A 25,146-nucleotide genomic window follows, 5' to 3' on the forward strand; every position below is an offset into this window, starting at 1 on the left:
GTATAGATGAATACGATTGGAGAAAATAAATAAGAAGTGTAACTGATATCATATAAAAAGGCGAATGAGGAAATATGAAGAGAGAAAGTTTAAAATGAATGAAATATTGATGATAATATACGATTTGTTTAGCACATGTATCCACCTTGTTAGGTGCTCATAGCTTTTTGAGGAAGTACTTCCTCCCACTACCCATTTACCTCACCTGGGTTGAGTGCAGCACAATGTGGGTAAATTTCTTGCTGATGGAAAACAACAGGCCATGGCTGGGAATCGAATCCACGTCCCTCAGATTGAAAGACGAGAGTCTTAACCACCAGACAACGACGCCCCCACTGAATATTGTATAATGATGAAAATAGAATACATACAGATGTAGAAAGATAGTTGTCTTGAAGAATTAATGAAAGATAACAATCATGCATTTTACATATTAAGCTATATATATTCAGGAGCATAATGAGCCAAACATTCTGGGGGCATAGCATGGATGGGGCAAAAAATTGTTGCTTTTTAAACATAAAATCTAATTTTATGTAGACTTTGACTCAATATTCAGAAAATGATATCTAATTTCACCATTAAGTTGTCCTTTCCTTTTCTTTCTTTGTTCCCTTCTTTTCTTCCTTTTTTTTATATTTAATTACATAACCTTTGGGGGTTCAAATATGCCAATGGTTATAATGCATCTTTAAAGCTAAATGACAGTAGTTGCAGTAAAATACTGATTTCATGAGAAAGTCTGTGAAACCAAGGTTAAGTATTACTATATCATCGTGGATCTAGATCTGGTACAGTTACATAAACTGAACTTGGTGAAATCATAATATCTAAGCTAAAAAACGATCACACTGAAGATCGCCAACACAGATAGGCACACGTGGGACAGTGTATTATTATTGCTGGAATAAAGACCCGACGGAAGTGACAGAATCCGCGCTTATTTTGCTTATTTCTCAGCAATTACACAATTTCTTCCAGAATCCTTTGGCACATATTTTTATTCATACAAACAGACACTTTGGTGATCATTATATTAAATTCTGTAAAAAGTCATTTTGAGACCGTCCCCACAACTGGAATTTATCTTTAAGCATTCTTGACATTGCGGGACCATCCCTTCCTACATATCATGCATGGATAATTAGTCATGTCTGTCTGCCTTTCTATTGATTCATCGCTTGACAGTTCCATTACCCGTAGTCTCTGGAAAACAGCCTTGAGTGGTACCACTGGCATTACTCTCTCAGGCCCCGAAGTAGGCAGGAGACCACCATGCCCTGCAGTGCCCCTTTTAGTGGCTGTGAGGCCTTCTTCTTCCTTTCGATCAAATTTTAGGGCGCAGAAAAGTGCCCTGGCTTTTAAAAGTGGCCTTGGTGCCCTTTGTTGCGTGGTTTATTTGAAAAAAGTGCTCCTCACCAAAGTGGCCAAATAAAATTTCAAGGCCTGAAGAATAATCTTAAATTCTAATTTATTCATTGGTGTGAGCAAACCTATTCCCCAACCCTTCTCTCTGCCTATCTATCTATATGTCTGTCTGTCTGTCTATCTATCTCTCTATCCGACCACCCATTCATCCATCCCATCTATCCACCCATCCATCTATCTATCCATCCAACCATCAATCCATTCGTCTATCCATCCATCAGTCTATCCATCCACCCATCAATCCATCCATCTATCCCCCCCCCCATCCATCTATCTATATCAGTCTTTATCATTAAATCCCACTTGTACATACCCAAACTCTCACCCCCTATCAGACATGCATATATATAACTCTCTTTCTGTCTATTTCTCTCTGTTGCCCTTTGAACCCCCCCCCCCCTCTCTATCTTCCTTACCATGTTACAAATTTGATATATAGTAGAGTCGATTGCTTAATTGCATATCTATTTCATTTTTCCTTGCCTCACTTTCCATCTTCATTTTCCCACCCACACCCCTCAAACTTTGTCCCGTTCATTTTCTCTGAATCACGAAACCCACCCGAATTCTCATGGGCATTTCACCTGAACCTTTCTCAGGGAAAGGCATCGAAATTCTCGGAACGTCTCTTTTTTTTAATTAACTGGAGAAATCCCCCTCCAAATACGCTTATCATGAAAGTGCATGAAGCTTGCAAATTTATTCTTTAAGCTGTACTATAAAGAGCTCCCTCTAAGCTCTAGTGGAAGCAGGATTTTCCAGTCGATTGAGGCTTATCGGCTTGAATATTCTAAGAATCTGTTTTGAGTATTGCAAATTGCTTTGGACTTGAATTTCAGTTGGGATATTTCATATATTGCTCTTAGTTCCCACCCCCCCCCTTCACATTGATAGAATACCTTGCCGTATTTGTTTTCTCCCCTGCATGAATGATCTCCATCATCAAGGTTTCTGCAAATCATGCCTAATTAATTGCTGGAGGTAGCCCAACCCCCATAAATGGATTTAAAAAGTGATGATAAAGAAAATAATGGAATAAATTTAATATTTCATCACCTAATGAATTGCTGATGGTACTCATCCCCCATAAATAGATTTAAAAAGTAATGATTAAGAATATAAAGGAATAAATTTCATCACCTTTGTCCAAGGGGAAAGTCTCTCTGTTACCTAATTTTTCTATGCATTTATTGTCTGTTAAAGACTTACAAAATGGGGGGGTCGGAATATTTCTGATGAGCGTGTCAGAGGTCAAAGGTCACAAATGGACAGACGAAGAGGTCCTCCAAGGTTGGGGATGGGGGGGGGGGTTCCCCTCACCATCTAACTGAGGGGGCAGGGGCAAATTCTACTAATGAATGAGAGGTATCTTCAAAACTTTTCCCTATACCACAAAAACACCTTTCTCTGTCAAACAACTTGGTATCGGCACTGAAAGAGTTAAGAGATGATAAATAATACATCTTCATCTTCTTTAGATATGAACATATGGCCTCTTGAAAGGTTAATTTATCTAAAGGGATATATGCAATCCAACCCTTCAATCCATCTTTGCAGATGATTGACTGGCTAATTCATATGCATTATTCATGTTTTGAGATTACCATCATTGCTGATAAATGGCCATGGTTGAATGAAGGAGATGAACTTTGCGTTTCCCTCTCTCTGCGTCATGCTGTGCGCAGATGCGGGTGCACTAAAAGTCACCTCGAATGTGCACATGAGTTATCGCTGTTAACATACTTGTGAATTGTTTGTTTGTATTGGCTCTACCTGCTTTTGCTCTCTCTCTCCCTCTCGCTCCCCTCTCCCTCTTTCTCTCTCTATCTTTCTCGTTCTCTCTGTCTGTCTCAGAGTCTGTGTGTGTGTGTACATTGGTCTGTCCTGTGTCAGTCAGTCTTTCTTTCTTTTCTCTCCTCCTTCTCCCCCTCTTTCTCTCCTTTCAAGGTCTGTCCCTCTCTCTCTCTCTTTCTCTTTCTTCATTACTCTTCATCTGTTTTGCCTATTTGGATGTTTTCCTACATTCCTTTAATTTTTTCTTCAGTCTGTGTAGCTTAATAATAACCTTCACTTTCCACAATTTTTTTCTCTCATTCTTACTGTTACTTAACATTTCTTTATTGTAATTTCTTTCTATCTTCTCTTGTACCCTAACTCTTCTTGTTTCCTACCGTTATATACCCCTTCAATCTCACCACTTTACATCTCAGCAAACAAATCTCTTGCTGCATAAAGGTTAAACCAGAACTACGTCGCGACGGTGTAGAAGGACGTCATAGCATTGAAATGTATTCATTGATGTAGGGACGACAGGTGGTCAAACCTTGGCAGGCTTTTTACCATTGTTCCCAACTGTCTAGTACCTCGCTTCCTTCCGCTAGTGCGTCGTTCTCCTGAACATTAAGGTGAATTCATGGACACCCTGTCTGAATCATGCACCGTTTTTTTTCACTTCTTCGGTACCCTGAAGTCTGTTGTCACAAGACATATGCTTACATAGTTATCTGTCCCTCGTTATGTTGCCATCATAAGCTTCGAGTGAAAGTTGACTAGCTGCAGTGAGCCATAATTACCTAGAATTTGTCTTTAACCCATTTGCTGCAAGAAGATTGGGATAACGTCATGAATGTTAATAGCATTGGGTAAATGATACATTACCATTTGTGATGTTATTTCAATTTATATCATCTATATTCTTTGTATATACTAGCCTTGATGATGTTCTGTGTCAAATGCATTCATGAATAATGGGAAAGAATACAACTTAAAGCCAGTTTATACTTTGTCCAGGTGGGTGTTTCATAGCTGTCTTTAAGTTAAGAGCGACTTTAAGAAATACTCTTTCGTGCTGAATAATCACCAATGAACATTTAATGGTGAATATCATTTACCACAAGAAAGGATCACCAGTCGTTCTTAAAGTCACTCTTAAATTATGAAACGGCACCCTGGATTAAAAATTTGAAATAATTGTGTGGTTGCAGCTACTGTTGTGTGTAATCATAATTGCTTTTTTTTTGTGGTCAAACAAGAACCGCTTGAGCTTTGCAATCCAAAGCAGCATTCAAAGATCAAAAGGTTGGATGGGTACCACCACACATGTACCATCAGGAAATTTTCTGATAGGCATAACCTCTGTGTGTCGCAAGCAGACTGACTGTGTCAGCTCATGCAACTGCCTGTGTCAGCTCATGCAACTGCCGTGTCTGCTGTGCGCACCCTTCACTCGAGTTAAGGGTCTGAATGTGCAGCCTATTAATGCCTTTGTGCACTGACGGTCCTCTTGCTCCTGTATGTGCCAGTCTTTGCGTGGAGACCCACTTGTTGATCAAAGTTTCAATCAGGGTCTGTGCCTGCAGACTATGCAACTGCTGTGTCTGCGGTGTGCTTGCAGTCTCAATTACAGTTTACAGCAAATCTCTTGATTTCTCTTCAAAGATTAATGATCACTCTCATTTTGTCTACATGAAGATTTCAGTTTTTGTTGATTATGCACTTCAGAAAGATCTGATATACTTCACATTCCTTGAAGCAAATGCCCCCCCCCCCAAAAAAAAAAAAATAATAATAATAATCTATTTTGATAGTGAAAATTAGTCCTTCCCTTATTGTAAATGGCTGGAGATTAACAGTAAAGTTTTGAGTCATGTAAATTGATAAAATTCAACGGTTGTGTGAATAATTTTGATGATATTTATTGCATGATGTATCTGATGAAAATAACTTTCTTTTCATTTTTTTTTTCAAATGCATGATGAAATATAAACTCTCAAAGCATTGGGTCATGAGAAGAAAAGGTTAAGCTCTTGTTAAAAATTTTTCTTCAAGGAAAGTGTACAGTAGCTAGATAGGTTGACATCCATCTATTCTAATTACTGTGGCTGCGGGATTCTCTTTATTTGAGGTCAAATACATTCGGGTAATAAATAAGGACAAGGCGATCTGTGCTTGGTAAAGAACTAAGGGATTGACTAATGCCGGAAGGGGTATGTTTCCGCAATTAGTGCACAGAGTGCCATCTGGGTTCTTCATGCCCTATCGGTCTCTGTCTCCATCTTTCTCTCCCCTTCTCTCGCTCTCTCTTTATTTATCTCTTTTTTCTCTCATGTAGCTCTTTCTCTTCTTTGCTCTCCACTCTCTCTCTCTCTCCATTTCCCACACTCTCTGCCCTCTTCTCTTCATCCTTCATGGCTCTTTCCTTCCTTGCCTCTCTACTAAGATTAATATGAGGAATCTGAGAGAGAGGGGGGGAGAGAAAGAAAGAGCGTGAGAGAGGGTTCTTTAATGGCAAGGAGAGGGGGATTGGTGAAGTAAGAGAGACAGCACGATCTCCGCTTGTCATAGAACGCGGTTTGTTTGATCAGCCGATGGCTGGCTCGTTGGACCATCACTGTTGGCGAGCTTGCCGGTTTCTGCGAAAAAAAGGGTGGTCGAGGCGATGATTGCTTACGTACATGCTGATGACAAGTGCATCGGAGTCGATCTTCACGCCTCGGTGCTACCAGCTGACGAGGGAAAATTGAGAATGCGTCCCTTGTCCATGGGGGAGCCCCTCTATCTTCCATGAATGGGGACGTCTAAGAATGGTGTATAATCTTTACGGGCGTGTGCAAGTAGTCATAAAGCCTAAGACAGGATGCTTTGTTGTTGATGGTGATTAACAATCGCCATCACTCACGTTTTGGAATAATAAATGAAGAGACGGGGGGGGGGTAGAGGCTGTGGTTAAGAGAGCAATATGTTCTGTTTCAACACCCCTCGGCTTATTCCTCGAAAATTAGAAGATAATTCCTTCCCAAGTATTTCCGATCATGAATTTATTTTTAAGGCCGATGTGTAATAATATACCATCTTTATAAGTTCCCTGGAAAGACTGTGATTATGTTCTTTATATTGGAATCTGATTTCATTTTTTTTTAGAATGTAAACATCAAAGCAAATGCATTTATTGATTTCGAGCCCATATTTCGAATTATCAATTGGGAATTCTGGTTCTGGTTTCCATTTAGCCGCGAGCTTGGTTAAACGATTCCCTGAATATATCGATAGCATATCTCTATCTCCTGAAAGGAATTTGCCGCATCTGAGTTCTGGCTTGGAGGTAGTTCTACTACTTACTAACCCATAGCAATTTAAATGAGGGCACTTTGGCCCTATTTGCTTGAATTTCTTAGGAGTTTACTGTGAAATCAAGTGCTTTACCCTTTTCATGTTTCCTGGTCATGAACTTAAAATGAATATCTTCATATATCTGTCTTATTACTTGCCCCTCTCCATTATTATTTTCAGTCTCTCTTTCTTTCTCTATCTCTCCCTCACTCTCTAACTCTGTCTATATCTCTTTCCCTCTCTTTTTTCTCTCCCTTGCTGTCTCCCTCCCTCCATCCACTTCTTCTTTGTTGGTGCCACTTCTCTTTTCTTAATTCCAATACACTTTTATTATTTCTCTCCTGACTTTCTCCATTTTTCATTGCTTCTCGCTTTCCCCTTCTATCTAAATGACTGGACTTTGCAATGGTAACTTGTACAGCGCTTATTAACCAAATATATCGTCTCTTTTCTGGGTTGTTAGTTGAGAAACAGGTTATGTTCTTTTTTTTTAATCCATGATTAAATACTGATTTCTATCATTTCCATTGGCTTTGTACTGGGTTGATCCGGTTCCAGTAGGTGGGGTCAAATACTTGCATTCACAATTCTGTCTGTTCATCATCTATATATCTCTGCTATGATATATCATTATTTATTGATTTTATTTTTTTGCATTTGTAGATATTTCTGCAAAGGGGTGTTAATTTCCACTTTAACCATCTCTTCTATTTTTCCGTCACGTGATCCCCTTTTCCCTCTGTCCCATACTTTTTAATCAATTAATTTTTGTTTCATTCTGAACAATAACAAATAAAAATTGAAATTCAATCAACCTCTTTGCTGAAAGAAATTAGATATACTAGAAAATCATTAACCATATTTGTAAAGTGAGCTTGAATTAATTGCATGAAAGACAATAATACTTCTGGATGTTTATTTTGAATATTTTTCTCTTCATATTCCATATATCATGTTTTAATTATTTTGTGTGTGTGTTAATATACTTCCTACATAATGTTAAATGCTTAATACACATTAATAGATGGTATTTTCCTTTTCCAGTCATATTGCTTCCTTTATTGAATATTTTCTGAGAAAGTAAGAATTAATCCTGTCAAAATTTCCTGCAGAGATCTGTAGTATGAGTGGGCTTTTTCTCATAATGATGATTTCACGAAAAAGAGCATGGCTAAGAGGCTTATTGGGTGTCCATATATCACGCTGCGCATATATGTAAAACCTACGGAGCAATATGCCGCTATCAGAATGTGTGTGTACACACACATGTTCAAACACACGCACTCATTCTCCCACATTAGATGCTCTAACCCACTCACCTTCATATTCTTTGTCTCTCTCTCTCTCTGTCTATCTCTCTCTTTCTCTTTCTCCCTGTTTCTCTCCCCAGCCATCTTTCTCATCTCTTTCTCCCTGTCTCTCTCCCCAGCCATCTTTCTCATTCCGCATACATGTGAGCTTGTCGCATTCCGTTTACCCTGAAACAACGCTGCATCACACCACCCGGGATCATGATTCCGGGTCGTACTTCGATATAAAAGATGATGTCATGCCATCACTGTTAGCCCTCTTAGTAATCGACATGAAACCATACGAGTTATAGGCACATGCCAAACAGGAACATATACAGCTATAAAATCCCCCGGCAACTTTTATGAGTTATCAGTCCGAAGCGACCGCGTTGGAGAGGACATACATTTTTTTTTGTCCTTCCTCAGTTGATTCAACAATTCTTAACCCCCATCCATCAATATTTCCTCACCTTCTGGTTTGTTTTAGAAGCAAGCAGCACCTGCGGCCGCGATACTCGTAGGTTACTGACGTTATCCATACTTGGAAACGCATCTTTCGCTAGCAACTCGTAGCGCCAAGCAAATAACGTCGCTGGACCTGCGTCAAGCCTTTGTTACTCTGGGAAACATCACAAAAACTTTATTTGTCAATAACTACAAGAGAGGGAGAAATAAAGAGAGATTTGGGGCACATTTGATGTTCTTGATTGGACTCTCTTGTATCATTCTGAACTCTGATGGTAAGGTCGGTCCATTCAAATTAACTTGTGAGGGTCAGTGATAGTGGCCGTGCCGCGACAGAGAGAGAGAGCGAGAGAGACACCGTCTCCCGAAACTTGTTGCCATTTTACCTCCTCATTACTCCAAGGATCAACCCGTCTCGCTTGTTGGAAAGCGTATCTTTCACAAGTCACCTGATATGATTTCCTCTCAATGCTTTGACACTTAAGGTGCAGAGCAAGGAAGGATGGTCATCAACAGACAATTGTTCTTTCTTTCGCCTTTATTGAGTTGAATTCCAATGACAAAACAACACTTCTAATATTAGTAATATTTTTACAAAGAGACAACTTCTGGGTAAAGACGCATTTTGCCTCTGACTCTTGCTGTGGTGACATCAATATCTTGATTTCCTGCCTTCGTTGTTGCGTGTGCCTTATATTTTCATCCCCGGCCAGATGATTTTTCTACTGGATATGCATTTTGGACTGCCAAGGTAGGATTGTTTAAATTCAACTTGCAATTTTCTTACTTTCTCAATCTTTTTTTTTTCTTCCAGTTATTTGCAAGAGATTGAAAAGATATTGCTCACTTATTTTTTTCCTTCCCCTTTTCCCATTCCACTTCATTTAGTCCTCATCTCTTTCTCTCTTTTTCGCTCTCTTTCTCTCTTTTTCATTCTCTTTCTTACACAGACTCCCAGGCCTCTTCTTGCATTCTCCATCTCTCTCTCTCTCTCTCACACTATCTTTCTGTTCTTTTCCTGTACTTTCCGCTCTCTTCTTGCACAATCTCTTTAATTTATTTAATCCCTCACTTGGAGGTTTCTTGAATCACAATCAGATAAAATGCTTTGATTCCCTTTCAAATAAAAACTTCTTTGAATGTCATTCTAGAAAAGAGATGTTCAGCATTGATCCAAAATGGTGTTTGAGTTGCCGTCAACACTGAGAGGTTTATTTATACAAGGTTTTGATATTTGAGAATTACTTATTTTTCCCATTGTTTTTAAAGGATGATCTGAAGTCTGAGCAGATATCTTTAATGTCTGATAAGCAATAGATGAATGATGTTTTGTTGTTTTACCCTGAATATCATATCTCCTGGTTTTGGTTTTTTTTTTTGCAAGTGAGTTGTGAAAGACCCCTCTCCTGAGCAAATGTTGGCATAATGATAAACCAAAAGAGTCATGACAAGACAATTCTTGTTCAAAATAGTATTCATGGAAAATGTTAATGAAATCTTGTATTTTTGTGGAGGTAATGAAAATCTTTACCATTGAATAAGCAGTTACTTGGAATATAATAATAATAATAATAATAGTTGGATTTATAAAGCGCTTTTTGCCAGAGGATACAAAGCGCTGCTATTATTACCCCGGCTTTAGCTCGAGCTACCATCACCGGCGCTCAGTGCATGCAAGGAATTACTCCTGCCGGGTACCCATTCACCTCACCTGGGTCGAGTGCAGCACAGTGTGGATAAATTTCTTGCTGAAGGAAAATACGCCATGGCTACGATTCGAACACACGACCCTCTGTTTCAAAGGCGAGAGTCAGAACCACTAGACCACGACGCACCCATATGTGATGTGCAGCAGTGAAGTGATGCCTTAGAAAAGGTTTCTTTCTTTAACACTGTAAAGGCTATAGCGTTAAGATCAAAACCTTGGGTATCTTTAGAGGACCTCACCCTCATCAAGTTTGAACTTAACACCAAACAGTGTAAAAGTAATAAACATAATGTGTTATAATAATACCAATGGGTGTTGAAATGACACCTTTGATTCAACATAGATGTAAATGTTTGGTGTAATCCTGTAAACATTGGCAGTGTAGTGTTAACACCACAATTTTATGGTGAAAGTGTTAATTTAAACACTGTTTGCTCGTCCTACTTCATCTGTATTCCATAGCGATCCTCCTTCCATACCTGATTTAGGCGTAACACCGAAGGCACGATCTTGTCTTTAAACAAAAGTGCTGGCTCGCATGGTACCCCAATCTATTTGCAAGTGGATTATAATGATTGCAATCGGGATTTGTATTTTGCGCTTATCATTTTATGTAAAGACGTGACAGCGTGGATGGCAGGGGCTGAAGAAAAATGAGGATATTACTTTTGCAGCCTATGGCGTAGTCGGGCACTCATGCTCAAGAAACGAGCTCTATAACATTAAGTTGCTTCATACTAGCGTTCTCAGGCAGAGCTTCTGATCTTATCGATAAGCCAATGATCATATTAAAATTCAAGAGGAGAGATAAGAGGAAGATGGAAAGGGAGGGGCAAGAATTTATAATAGAATTATCGGAGGGGGATTCCGTTCTATCTACCCACCTCATCAAGATCCAATATTTGATGGGGTAATTTAAGACTCTGAGCCATTCAAATCTTGAGAAACAAGAGAGGCGAGTACACAGCCCGTTCCTCTGTCCCAGTTCTTCATCCCGGCACCCTACATCGATGAGTGAAGTCGGAGACGCCAGTTTATGTATACTCACACCTATTAGATGACACTTGCGTAAGCGGGCGATTGTGCTGCCGAAAAATTTAGACGGACTCATCGGGACTCTCTCCTTGCCGTTCATTGTTTATTACTTGTCTTGGGGGACAGGGTTGAAAAAGGGGTTAGTAATATAGGAACCTCAGGAGGGTTTTGTTGTTTGGAACGACTGCATGGGATGATCAGTGGACTCGAGCTTTTTTTTTTTATCGTCCTTGCGCGAGATTCATTCCTCCAGGCTCTTTGAGGAGTTATATAGCTTGAAGTTGACGACTTGCAGAGTTCATTTCTTGCATGTGCCACCCTGGTGTCGTATCAGCTAACCTTGGCTGTGAAGCATTGATATCATCTCACAGCATTTTTGCCCTATCCATCACCCCGCCCCTCCCCCCAAAAAACGACTATCAACTCACCAATGGTTATTCGAGGGATGTTGGTGTCCAATCATCTTTGTGAAATACCCATCGTCTTACCATCCTACTTGTGATTATTGCGTAGAAGATAATCGATTATCATTCATCTAATGCCGCGAACCTTGCCATTCACCGGGGAAGATTATTTGATGATGTTGTTTTGTAGGAAGTTCTCGAACCCTTTCGGTTCATCGGTATCCAGAACATAGCGCCTGGGGATGTTTTTGAGGAAAGAATGAGCAAGAAACAATGCTGGATTACCTCGCATCGAAAACCAAGCCAGCCCCCGGCGCCTGCTCTCTGCGCCATCTGTCTTAAATCCAAGCTTCGAAACCAGCTTGTTTTTGCAGGCTTCAAGATGCGTATTAACAGCCCTTTCCGGATTTGATATACACAAGCCTGGTGTGGTGTACCAGCTGTAAGTGGTCCAATATGTTGAGGCGAACCTTCTTTTTTGTTCCGATCCCTTTATTTTTTTTAGGGATCACACTTGGACTGAGCTTAGTTGTAAAGTACTGAAGTGCATTTTTGGATGAACTGGTATTCAAAGTGGCAGTTTGTACGCATTCTGCAGGAGCATATTTCAAGTTGCCTTTGTTTGTTTTTTCCTTGCAATTGTGAGCATTAGATTGCTGATTTTCATGCGGCTGACTTTATGATAACTCTTGTGGACTTGCAAATGATATCAATAGATATATGCAGGGATGGCTCCAACTCTCACCCACCTGTGGGCGCTGCTGTAACCCCCTCCTGCCTCGCGCCATCACTTTCCTCCACTTTACAAACAAAAAACACTTGATTCTTACGTCGTTAGTATTCAGGGCACCTCTTTGCATGTACGGCCGAACAAACTTCACCTCCTTGTGAGGTGGCAGTTCGACCAAGAGGAAGAGATAGGGCGAGAGACAAAAAGAGAATGCAAACGGGGAGCACCGGTTTGCTTCCGTAAACAACCATATTGTAGGAGCAGGTGGTCGACGCCACATGGCTTTTTTTTTCTTCTCCCGCTGCCGTAAAGAGACATAAGCAGAATAATTGAGCATCTAATTGGTCAGTCGGAAATCTCTGTGATCTCTACATGCAGATTTTTCAATCAATAATACCTTCTTGACTGTTCGAAGATTTGATTGAGGCCTCTCTAATTAATAATGTACAGACCGCAGAAGCTGCTCCTTGATATATAGCAATTATGTCAACCCGACTTTTCAGTCATATCATCCCATCCTTTGTCAATACAAGGATACCCCTTAGAAGTAAAGTCTTTTAAAATACAGAGAAAGCTTCTGTCTGATTTTCGATTTGGTGTAGTCCCAAAAATCCTGATTGCTTGACAATTAATCAGCCAGGGTTTTTCTTTTCAGCCAGCGTCTAGTTCACGTCAGAGCTGTCAGCGGATGCGCTGTGAGCTACTTGTGTTTCACAAGAAAACAACAGCTGTGAGAAGAGACCTCGTCAACTCTCATCCTTATCGGATCATCATCTAGTAAATTTAGAAAGCTATTCTCTTTTCTAAACATCTCTGACTTCTCGGTATTGTGATCCTCATCTCTGCCTAATGTGGATACTTGCATATTGTTTGAAGATGTTTAACACTGTCATTTATTAATTTAGAGAGCATTTGCATTATTGGAATTGACGACACTGACTGAGGTCTGTGATTTGCGATTGAACTCACTGAGGCAACAACTTTGCCGATGTCATATTTCCATCCTTGGAGCTGATATATTCATCTATATACTAAATAGCATAAACAGTATTATTGAATATTTCCTCGTGATCTGGAGAGACCTGTGTTGTGAATCTGAAAGCAGCTAGTGTTTTTTTTTTACCGTTAATGATGACATCAAAATTAGTCAATGCCATGGAGATTAAACGATCAGAGACTTTTACAAAAGAAGGCACTACGTAAGTATACTATCAAGATATTCAATGCCACATTTTATTGATATGTACCTCTGCTATTGTCATCTTGGAATAGTGAATTACAGAAAAACAGGCTATATTGTACAGTGAGGAAAACAGGCACTTATGTAAATGTCTAAATTGCTGAATTGACTCGCCCAGATTTAATTTCTCTTTCTTTGGTACGATCGATAATACCTGGGGGCCATTTCATAAGGCTGTTCTTGAGTTAAAGGTGACTTTAAGAACGACTGGTGATCCTTTCTTATGGTAAATGATATTCACTTAAATATTCATTGGTGATTATCTAGCGCGTAAGAAAGGTTCACCAGTCGTTCTTAATGTCTCACTTACCTAACAAACAGCTTGATGAAACAGACCCCTGATCTTTTTAGAACAAAATGAAAATAATGAGCGATCTTATGAATAATCAAGGTTAGTCTAGGTTAGTCTTATAGGTTATGCATGATGCATGACTGGCGACCCTTTCTTATATTATATGGTATAAATCCTTTGAAGATGAATTAGCACCTAAGAATACATTCCAGCCTTGCATGAAGTAGTGCGTAACTTACTGTAAAACAGCTTTATCAAACACCTTACAGGCCCGGCAGAAGAATTCTTATCAGTATGAGCATCACAAAAATGTAGATGCATATCTTGATGAATTAACTAACCATTTTTCCTTGCAAAGCTTTGGGGCCCCATGATGTAAAGCTTAGCGATTGATTGTGGAGCTGGTTTGTACGATTGATCATACTCAATAATTCAATGTAATCAATCCTAGAAAACAGTCCTATGATCAATCGCTAAGATTTATATCACAAGCCCCCTGATGTAAGTTTCTCCATTAAGACAGGGTCATGTATCTTCAACCCTGGACCCCGTAACATAAAGCTTTGTAATTGATCATGAGGCTGATATCTATGATTGATCATACTCAATAATCAATGCAATCAATCATAGAAGTCAGCTCCACAATCAATCATAGAAGTCAGCTCCACAATCAGTCAGATTTTATGTTACTGAGCCTTGTGGCCAGTAACATTAGGCTTATCAATCGATTCTGGAGCTGATTTGTACAATTTATCATGTACAATAATCAATGTGATCCTTCGTAGAAATCAACTCTCAGATCAATTGCTAAGATTCATATTACGGAGACCTCATCATTCCTGGAATTATGATTGAATTACCAGCTTAATTTGGGAATCTGACTTTTTAATCCCGGGACTGGTGAAACAAAGCATAGCAGTCATGTAGAACACATTTTTATGATTGATTGCATTGAATATATTGTACAATTAAGTTTGCTTATTGAATCCCAACCATTAGATTTTTGGGGGCTGAATCCCGGCAAAATATCCAAGTTTACTTTACAATGCAAATCACACATACCATGACCCCAAAAGAAGTAGAGATAACGATGTTTAAAAAAATGCGGATTTACCATTACTTGTACTACACATCCCACATTATTTGCTAATGTGAAATGCCTTTAATAAGAATAATGAATCAGAATAATGTTTTGATATTGGATGTATTGTAAACTCAGTCAACATGCCTCTGTGGATTATACTTCTAGGAGTATTATAGGTTCAACCTAATCAGATATGCAATCATTGACCTCAAATATAGAATAAGGTCTTTGTAAAGACTTTTTTCTAGTTTCTCATATCAGAATTCTTTTTTTTCAGTGCAGGATTGTTTTATCCAATTTGAGATCAGGTGTTTCCTTATATTGCATTTATATTAGTGCCAGTGGCATGAAGCATCCAGGCTGGAGTGCCTCTAAGAAGCAACCATTATTGTCAGTGTTTTTGTTTGAGACACACTTTATTTTCAGATACACTGGGAAATCGATCTTCTATTTTTTGCACTTCAACTTGTACGGATCAATAACTTCATTCTAATGTTAGAGAGACCCTCAAAGAAAGGCCTCGACTGGACTGTTTTCATTGTTCATTGATATTTGCGCTGATGGTAGAGCCAAAATTCAATTTGGCCGGAAGCAGATTCCCTCCGAATAGACAATTTGATTATTAACAAGCAGCAGTCAGTATTTGTTCTGTTTCTTTGTTCAAAAGTGAAAACAAAATTGTGTATCATGTACAACATCACTAATCGAAGTGAAGTGGAAAAAGGGTGTTTTCAAATTATTAGAAATGTATTCTTTTTCCCTGAGTTCACAACAGTTTTAAAAGCTTTGAAGATCTTGTTTTAATCTGTAATTTATTATTTCTTGGAATGTTTTTTCTTTGTTTTAGTCATCCATTGCTCTAACCTCCTTTGAATTGAATTGAATTGAATTGAATTCTGTTAAAACAATTAACAATACATCTAAAACAATAACATGTGAATTTGACAAACGGGAGGATGGCCCTACTCAGCAGCATCAATGATGGTGCTGCTGGTATTCTGAGGGGTCCACAGTACAGGGATTTATGCGGATAGTATTTGTCAAAATATTAATATGTTGAGATTCACCGAGGTGGGGAATATTGATGGAGACTCGTTGTTACTTAGCCCGGGAAGTCTGGGAAGATTTTTTGTTTTTCACATGCCTGAAACAGTTTCGTCAAAATTGGATATAAAAGTGAGCTCATCCGAAAGAATGTGTTACTCAATGATGGTCGTGTTGGTTGTTCTGCTGCTGACGATGATGATGATGATGATGATGATGATTATAATGATTATGATGATGATGATGATGATGGTGGTGATAACGATGATAATGATGATGATGGTGATGATGACGATGATGGTGGTAGTGATGATGATGATAATGATGGTGGTGATGATAATGATGGTGATGATGATGATAATGATGGTGATGATGATGATGATGATGACGATGATGATGATGATGATGATGTTGGTGATGATGATGATTATAATGATGGTGATGATGATGATAATGATGGTGATGATGATGATGATGATGACGATGATGATGATGGTGATATGGTGATGGGGATGATGATGATGATGATGATGATGACGATGACGATGATGATGATGATTTTGATGATGATGATGCTGATGATGATGATGATGGTGATGATGATGAGTAGGAGGAGCACAAACTGATGATGATGATGATTAACCCTTTTCCAAGGATGACTTAACAATAATGTATGCAGCCTGAAGGGGTATTTCACAAAACATATTCACAATTGATTGCAAATGTTAATAAAAACATTTGTGATCAATATTAGCAAAATTGTATAGAATAAGTCTATTCTTTCTATTTCAAGAGACAGACTATAACTAATTGCAAATCGCCAATCAATCACAATCTTTACTACTGATTTTAGGGATCTTTATTTCATTCATAATTGATCGCAAGTTTGCTGCAGTACACCCCCCCCCCAAAAAAAAAAAAAGAGTTGGGCCTCTCAGAATACATTGATCCAAATTTGAAAATGGATGAGACGTATGATGAATTGTACCAGTATTCTGTGTTATTGGATCAGTATGTTAATATCTAACTCGGATAGCCATACGTCCATTGAATATACATCAAAGACACAGAAGTATGGGTTATAAATGTATGTGAATATGAACTATCTGAAGATGGTAGTCTGTTGTTTTTCATGGAAGGCTTTGCTGTCATCTCTCACATTTAAGAAAACGTGAGTAATTTGCATTAAAAAATTGTGGTTGACCTTTTCTGATTTCCTGATCTTTTTACCTGCATTGAAAAGAATAAAAGCAAAATAAGGACAAAAAATAGAGTTCTGTATTAGCCTGCAGCAAATATAGGATAGTGATTTCCTGCTATTCATTTTCTCTAAATTAGTTTGGAACCAACTGTATAAACAGAGATCATATTATGCAATTTCCTGTTCATTGTTCATACCTGCTTGGAAATGAATGGATGTAAAAATAGATAAAAATGGAAGATTTGAACAAGCTGGAACTCTGTTTACTTGCAGTAAATTACGTATAAACATTTTTTTTTGTTAGGCAAGAAAGGCATCAAGTTAAGGTCATATCTCACGTGTAAGAGAGCATGGGCTTTTACTAAATTGTGACTAAATTCTAACAAAAATATGTGTGTAGCAATATCATTTTTCTTGTGTACCCATTCTTAGCACAACTGAAGGTAGGTCTTAAGGTCCTTCTTAGATCATTTGTGCTGGTGCTTAAAGAAACAGAAATGAATAATGATCATCAACCTTCAATTTTCTCATCAGATTTCTTAATGCCCTTTTGCATAAAATACAATAAAGACAGAAAGGCGGACTGAAAAGGGGGTTCTGTGTGAGCCTACCAAGAACATGATAATTTTTTTTTTTTTATTCTTAAAAGGTATTAAGGTCATCCCTCACATTTAATAACATGTGAGACATTCACTCTGAAAAAACCCAAATAATAAATAAATAAAAAATGTAACATGTAGAAATGATATTATGTGGGCAACGAATCTAGTTATGTCCCCACTAAAATATGGCTTTAGAGTCCATGTGGTATGGGACATGGGCAGGAGAAAAAGTAGTATAAAATTCCAGGTTGACCTTACTTTATTTCCTGTTTCTAGTTTTTGAATATTTTATGATAGATAAAAGATTAAAATGCTGAAGTACCATGGATGTATAAAATTCTTGCAAAGGAACTTTACAATTAGTTTTTGTTTTTAATTATTTAAAACTTGCATGTAAGGACCATAGATAATGTCTGATAAAAAGCACTATGTTGATTCTTGGTGTTTCATTTTAAAAAAATTATTGACTTTCGCTGAAATGTTTGCTCTCAGCCAATCGGGTGCAAGGATTTTAGTAGCTTATCACTGTTGGTAGTGAGAATCACTGACTGACCACTTTGTGAAACTCTACCCTGCTTGTGTTTTACTAAAATTCTTTTATTGACTCTCACTGACACATTTGCTCTCAGCCAATCGGGTGCAAGGATTTTAGTAGCTAGCGAGAATCACCGACAGACCACATTGTGAAACTCTCCCCTGCTTGACCTTATTCAATTTCCTGTCCTCATTGAGGTAAAAAGGTCGGGGGCCCTTTGCAGAAAGAGAGGCATTGTAATTCAACTTTTAAAAAAAATCAAGCGCAAGTCTCTAATGCAAGCATGTTATTGGTTGGAAATCAAGTTACGATTGATATTTGGAGTTTGTGTTTGATCGCAACTCTATCTGCAACGGGCCCGTGTTACATAAAGAGATATGAAGAGGGTAAAGAAATGAGGCTAACTGGAAAGAAAGAGAGAGAAAGAGAAAGTAAGAGGGTTGTTATTGTTTTATTTCTTAATGACAAAAAAAAATATATGCGCCAATCAAAATTATACTGTCTCACTCGACTGTTTTTGTTTATTTTTTAAACAATAGATAAGGCTCTATATTTACTGAGCATGATATTTTATGAAGAATTTTCTATCAAAAAATAATCATCGAACAAAGTATCAGTAATTGCTTCTCCTCGCTTGCTAGCAGCAAGATTTTCCTTGAAGGCTTTAAGCATCTTTGTTTTGGATGGATAAAATCAGAATGCCTCATTGAATTGTTTTTTTGTGAACTTTACCCATGAAATCAAGATTATGTTTTCAGAGGACAACTGCATCATGACCTTTCCGGTTGTGAAGTTTGAATTGCCTTAAGCAATACGAGTTTGCATTGGACGCCCAAGAACTGCTAATTACTTGGCATTGGCCTTTTCCTGTTTACTATTTATCTTCATCTAGACCACATCCAATCAGTAGACCTCTCCATCTATCTCATAATAATAATGATAGGCATTTGTATAGCGCGATCTATCAAGAAACAATCAATTCCGAGGCGAATTGTTATTGTTATTACCCCGGCCTTAGCTTGAGCTGCCTTTCAGCGCTCGTGCATTAAAGGAATTAATCCTGCCGGGTACCCATTCACCTCACCTGGGTCGAGTGCAGCACAGTGTGGATAAATTTCTTGCTGAAGAAAAACACGCCGTGGTTAGGATTCAAACCCACGACCCTCTGTTTTGAAAGGCGAGAGCCAGAACCACTAGACCATGGCGCGCCCATATACCACATTCTTTGCCCAACTTCAGAAACTTGATGCTGACAGAACAAGTCCAATCCCATTGCTATGATAATCAAGCGCCCTGTACCGACGACTGTTATTAGATTAACCCATATACTCTCGCAGCACCCCTATACGGTTCCTTGCTAGGAGGGTCCCAGAGCACCTTACCGTTCCTCTAACCCGTGTCTGATGTCCCCCTGTTCGCTCATTTGCGGTTTCGATTTCGTTCTGTGACACTTATATCACACGCTAGACTTGTCGATAGTGGGATATTAAGCTAGCAACTTGAAGTAGTGCAACCTGAATAGGTATTATTTTGTAAAGGAAAATGATGTATGGCACTAGTTTCTTCTGTTACAAAATTTTATAAAAATGTATAAAATTATACAGTAATTGATAATATTTGTGTTTTCCATTGCACACCAGATGATATTGTGTTAATTTGCTCATTTTAGGATGTAATCAATTTTGTTAGCAACAATTCATGAGCAGTTTTACTTTTGCTCATTGACTTGTAATCGTCCATCTCTCTCTCTCTCTCTCTCTCTCTTTCTCATTCTTTCTTTCCATCTTGATGAAAATTCTCATACTTTCTTGCCCACTAATTTTCAAATGCTTTTTATTTCTCCAATTTTTTTTGTCACTGGGAGTCGATGCACTATAGGTTAAATAGCGCTCTTGGTTTTTGCGGGTCTCCCGGGTGTGTGCCAATTTGCACGTTTGCCGCTCACCAAAGGTTAAATGGATTGAGGCTGCCAATTTGCCTTCGCCCCAATTTCGCATCGCAATGATCATAAAATCAATAATCCTTGCTTCATGATTTCACACCGACGCAATCCGTCATGATGATTGGATTCTGTCGAATATTTTGTTCTTCATTTTTTTATTTAAGAATAATATTGACCGATGATGCCTTCATTGTCCCCTTCCTGCATGTAGCGTTGATGTTGTATACAGGTGCACTCAATGACATCAAACTCTTTAATCAAAATAATATTTTCTTTAATAAAGCTATTTATAAAGGCAAACAAGGAATGTGTTGATGATCTTATGATGCTACACGATTGCAATCAGTACACCTTTTGATATATTACAGCATTATTACCTTGATGAGCAATTAAAATGCCCACAATGGTCTTTCTTTCGTATATATACTCTGACGCATTTTGCATATATAGTTCCTCCTCCATCAACAAACAGCTTGATGAGATATGTAATGAAGTAGTGACGATAGAACAGTTTTAGCCCGACTGATATTGCCAGTAGCAAAAGTAGGATTCTGAAGGCGTAGAAATAAATGAATGGGGGCTAAATTAAAAAGAAAAAAAAAAGATGAAGAGATGGACGAGTCAGGAAGAAAGAAAAACATTAATTTTTTAGAGGGTTTTAGAGGTTTGAGGGCATATCCGCCAAGGTTCGTGTGATCTCGAAATCTGAGATTTGCCTTTGACGGAGTAGATTTACAGCCTAGATATATCCTCAGTCTCGAATTGCTGATGATCTAGATTGAGGAAGGTGATTTGGAGGAAATCATTTCTGTGTTGTCTATACATTTTCTTAGTCTGTGTTGGATATAATTCTGTGTGTTTTGCTCAAAGGAAAGTTTCTTTTTTAGAAAGAATTTCATCAACAAACTGGGGATCGTAAAATCCAATTTCAATGGCTTCAAACAGTACGTATTGACTGGTAATGTTAAGATAACTTCTGACTTTTGATATTTGGATGATCCTTACTGTGAATGTATGCTTGTTTAACTAATGAAAATGAGGTTGTAGATAGGTAATCTTTGTGCTTTAAACTTTCTGCTTTTTGTGTAGTTTCTCCTAATATAACTTTGTAAAAATGTGACAACCCATAAAATTCAATATCATTATCTGAAGTTTCAAAGTAATAATTGTAATATGAAATTGGGTTTTTTTTAATGTCATCCTGTCAGGTTTGGTTCTTATCACACCAAACAGGTGCACACATTTTCAATTATTGATATTTTCTTGACTAAAACAACAATTGGTATCTATACAAGATATGGAAACACCCACTCATGTCAAATTGAGTTCTGTCTTAATTTTCATGATTAAATGTCACTATTCAGATTACAATCTAAGAGATTATAAATAACCTATTTAGTTGAATTTGGGTTATTTCTTGATATTTGAAGAAAACCATTAAACTACAAATGTAAAATACCTAATGTCATGATATTGAGGTTACTGATAATGCATATAATGTGGGACATTGAATTTTTAAGTACTCCTATGTGTTAGCTGCGACAAAAACTCTTGGAAAATTGTACTTTGTATCATCAAGTAGTCATTTTTTTTGTAAGCGTGGTGGCTTTCTTTGATCTTCTTCCCAGGCACCAAAAAAAATATTTATTTTATTTCCGGGTGCTACTTTTCACAACAAAATGCCTGAATGTGCAACATTGGATAAGATTTAACATTGCAATGGATGGGGATTTCCAGGGGTCTTTTGAGCATTTCAGAGGGGGGGGCTAAATCGCCCCCATTCCCAGTGTAATTTATTCCCTGGTTCTTCCATTTTGCTTCTTTTACACAAGCTAACTTCTTCCATTTCCAACAGTTTCATTCTTTAACAATAACACTGAAACCTACACTGTGAGTTCTGTGTAATGTTCACAGCTTTCCTGGAGATGCAATAACATTTCCTTACGGTTAAATGCATTCAGACTCATCAGCCGTAATCAGAAAGACTTGAAAAGTCAGAATACAAGGTATTCTCGGATCAGGAAATTTGCCCTATGCTACCCCCATCAGAAAATGTATGGCATACACTCAAAGGTCAATGTGTACTTCCTGTGGTGGCTGGGCTTTAGAAATAAGGGTCCATGGTATGGCTGAACGTTCTCCCGAAATAAACAGTATGTGTTTGATTTGGGATTTTATGAGTCTTGGTTGCAATACTAGCATTTAAAAATTTGTTATTTGATTGAATGCTCTGTCTTGGACATGTAAATAGAGGAAACGAAATGAAAAAAAAAAGAGTGGTGAGATTGTGAGGTGTTATGTCTGGTGCAATGGACAAACAAGTCCTCGCACGCAAATCAAATCACGGCAAGATACCTTTCTGATTAAAGCCACATCTCGAGTCGTTACGTACGCGAGGCTGAGCGCGGCGGAGTTTCTGCGAAGTGATATCTTCCGCTGGCCTCTATGTGCCCTTCAACTAGTCTTGGATGATAACGAAAGGTTGGATGGTGTTCAAGATCCAGGCCGAAGCCCAATGAATCTCCCTACTCTCAAATTCTCTCTTAATTACAATATTCATCCTGTTTTAAGATAAGCATACTTGATGTGATGACTTCTCCTTGTACGGAGAAGGTCATCAAATCCTTCAAGTGCATGTGTATGAAGAGATGACCCTCGACCTCCAGAGATTGCCTGCTTCATTCAAAGAAATGCTTGCTTCAATAAGTAATTAACTCTGGCGATTAAGGCTATTTGATGGATTTTCATTCACGTACTAGCTCAGATGTGATGATGCAACCTCAATCTCGCTTCCATATAACTTTTCCACTAACATGGATATAATCAGAAAATTGTGTCCTCGATATAGCTTCCACCTAGGTAAATCAGAAGGATTTTTTCAACTACCATGGATATAATCACAGAGTTGTGTCCATTATATACATTTCTTGTTTCCATCATTACTTTCTCTCTGATCTGGGATTCCAGAGCCCCGTTTTACAAAGAGTTGCGATTGATCTGATCAATCACAACTATGGACGGCCAGCAACGTCAACATCTATCATGCATGTTTGTTCAAAATATTTTCTAACTATGATGTATAGTCATGCATTCATCGTTTTCTTGAAAATTCGCTGTGCTTCTCTTTGTTTACAAAGGACATTGTGCAAATTTCCTGCAGAGAAAATTATGACACTGAGGGATTTCCATAGTTACGATGGATTGGATCGATAGTAACTCTTTGTGAGACGGGGGCCCTGATTTGCAAGATAATTTTTGACTAAGATTTTTAACCAAACTTGGCATGCTGTATTATCCCTGCTCGTGAGTGGGTGGGATGGGTCGATTTTGTTGTTCCATCGTGTAATTGGTTTGATGAACATACTGCATTTCACTAGAAATGTGACCACTTTGGGAGAGGAGGTGCAAAATCTGACACATGGGTGACAGGCCAGGCTTCGTGTGGCAAACGGTCTGTACGATCTTGGTTTGAGATGAGGTGAGAGCGTGCGGGAAAGAGAATTGGAAAGAAAACATATCAAAGCTGCACCTGAAAGATACCCATACACACTAACAAACACGTAATGCCTGTAAAGGCTGTTTGTCAGACGCCTGTAGTTTAAGGCAGGGATCGTGCCGTATTACCTCTCTTACGTCATCTTCTCTGCGCACTCTGCCCGTGGGCACATGCACAATTGCGTTGCACCCATCGGTTGCTAACGCAACTCGGCGGGGTTACGAGTGAGGGGAAGCTTAATTGAGGCTCAATTGCATTAATAAATCCAACCGTTTGTTTACGACCAGATGAGATTAGTACTCCTTAAGTTGGCAGCTAATATATTTTTTCAATCGTAGAAACATAAGCTTTTTCTTCAGTTCTGTATGCCAGTCTTATTAAATGTTGTTTTTTTAGCTATCCGATAGCAGGATGACGGTTTGAATTGTCCATAGGGAGAAACAAAAATAGCAGTCTAAATTATAATATCCTGCAACAACATCATTGATTTCGTATGATTAATCCAGAAGAAAAAACACAGCATTCTATTGATTCTTCTAATATCATGCAAATAAACTTGAAAATATGACTAAAGTAAGGAAAAACGTTAAGATTCAAGTTTCTTGCCACACTCTCAAAACTATTCTGTTGGTTATTCAATTGCTGTTTAAAACATAATTGCATGTAAAACAAATTAGATTTTTTTTTTTTTATAATCGATTCTTAAATCATTGGTAGGTTCATTTTAGCACAATGACATTTTCCAATATCAGACGCCTCAGCTATGAAAGGCCGGAGGAGCATTAACCCTGAGCGAACAAATAAAATTCATCTCATGTTCTCCATCTTATCTTAGATACCATACTTGTAATATCAAGGGTGCTTTAAAGAGCACTCCTCCTTAGAATCTGATACAAAATGACATTTCCGACACCATCTCGTTCTTCCATATCACTCTCTGTATATTGTACTTCTCGGTTTCCCCACGAAGGAGGGTATGAGTTTGGGTCATGTTACTGCATCCGTCCAGTGAAATGAGGCTTACATGTCTGAGAAATCAAACGCAAGGGTTCCTAACCAGCAGAGAGAATGTGTTGCAATCTTTTGTTGTGATGGTTTCACTTTTAAAATTATTTTGAAAAGAAACTTTATATTTGTTAAGTTTAATTAGTCATTTTTTGTTCTTCCTTATGCAATATTTATTTCAATTCCAATATCTTTCCAAACTTGTAATTGCAAACAAACATGTAATGAGATAGCTTGCTCTTGTTGTTTATTTGGATTGTAAGGCATGTGCCAGTCACATGTGAATTCTCACCTATAAAATAAATAATCATTCATATGGTCAGAAAAGAATATATGGATTGTGTTTGTGCTGCTCATGTGCAATTTGTCATTTGTTTGAAAAGTATTTTCAGTGCTTTGAACAGGTTTCTCAGCTTGTGCATGCCTCCGAAGAAGCAAGCACTTCTTAGCAACACTAGCCTCGGTTCCAGTCAGTCAGTTCTTCATTTTCCTTTTCGCTCTATTTGATTTCAAAAGTTTTGATTTGAAAGCTAT

General features: G+C 38.2%; 1 protein-coding gene across 1 annotated transcript in view; it reads left to right on the top strand.

Annotated features, from left to right (window-relative positions):
- LOC129278198 (uncharacterized) overlaps positions 1-25,146 on the top strand; it is a 104,765-nt gene that overhangs the window by 68,534 nt on the left and 11,085 nt on the right. The gene's annotated exons all lie outside the window — the stretch shown is intronic.

This window comes from Lytechinus pictus, chromosome 15 (genome assembly GCF_037042905.1).
Source record: "Lytechinus pictus isolate F3 Inbred chromosome 15, Lp3.0, whole genome shotgun sequence".
NCBI lineage: Eukaryota > Metazoa > Echinodermata > Echinoidea > Temnopleuroida > Toxopneustidae > Lytechinus > Lytechinus pictus.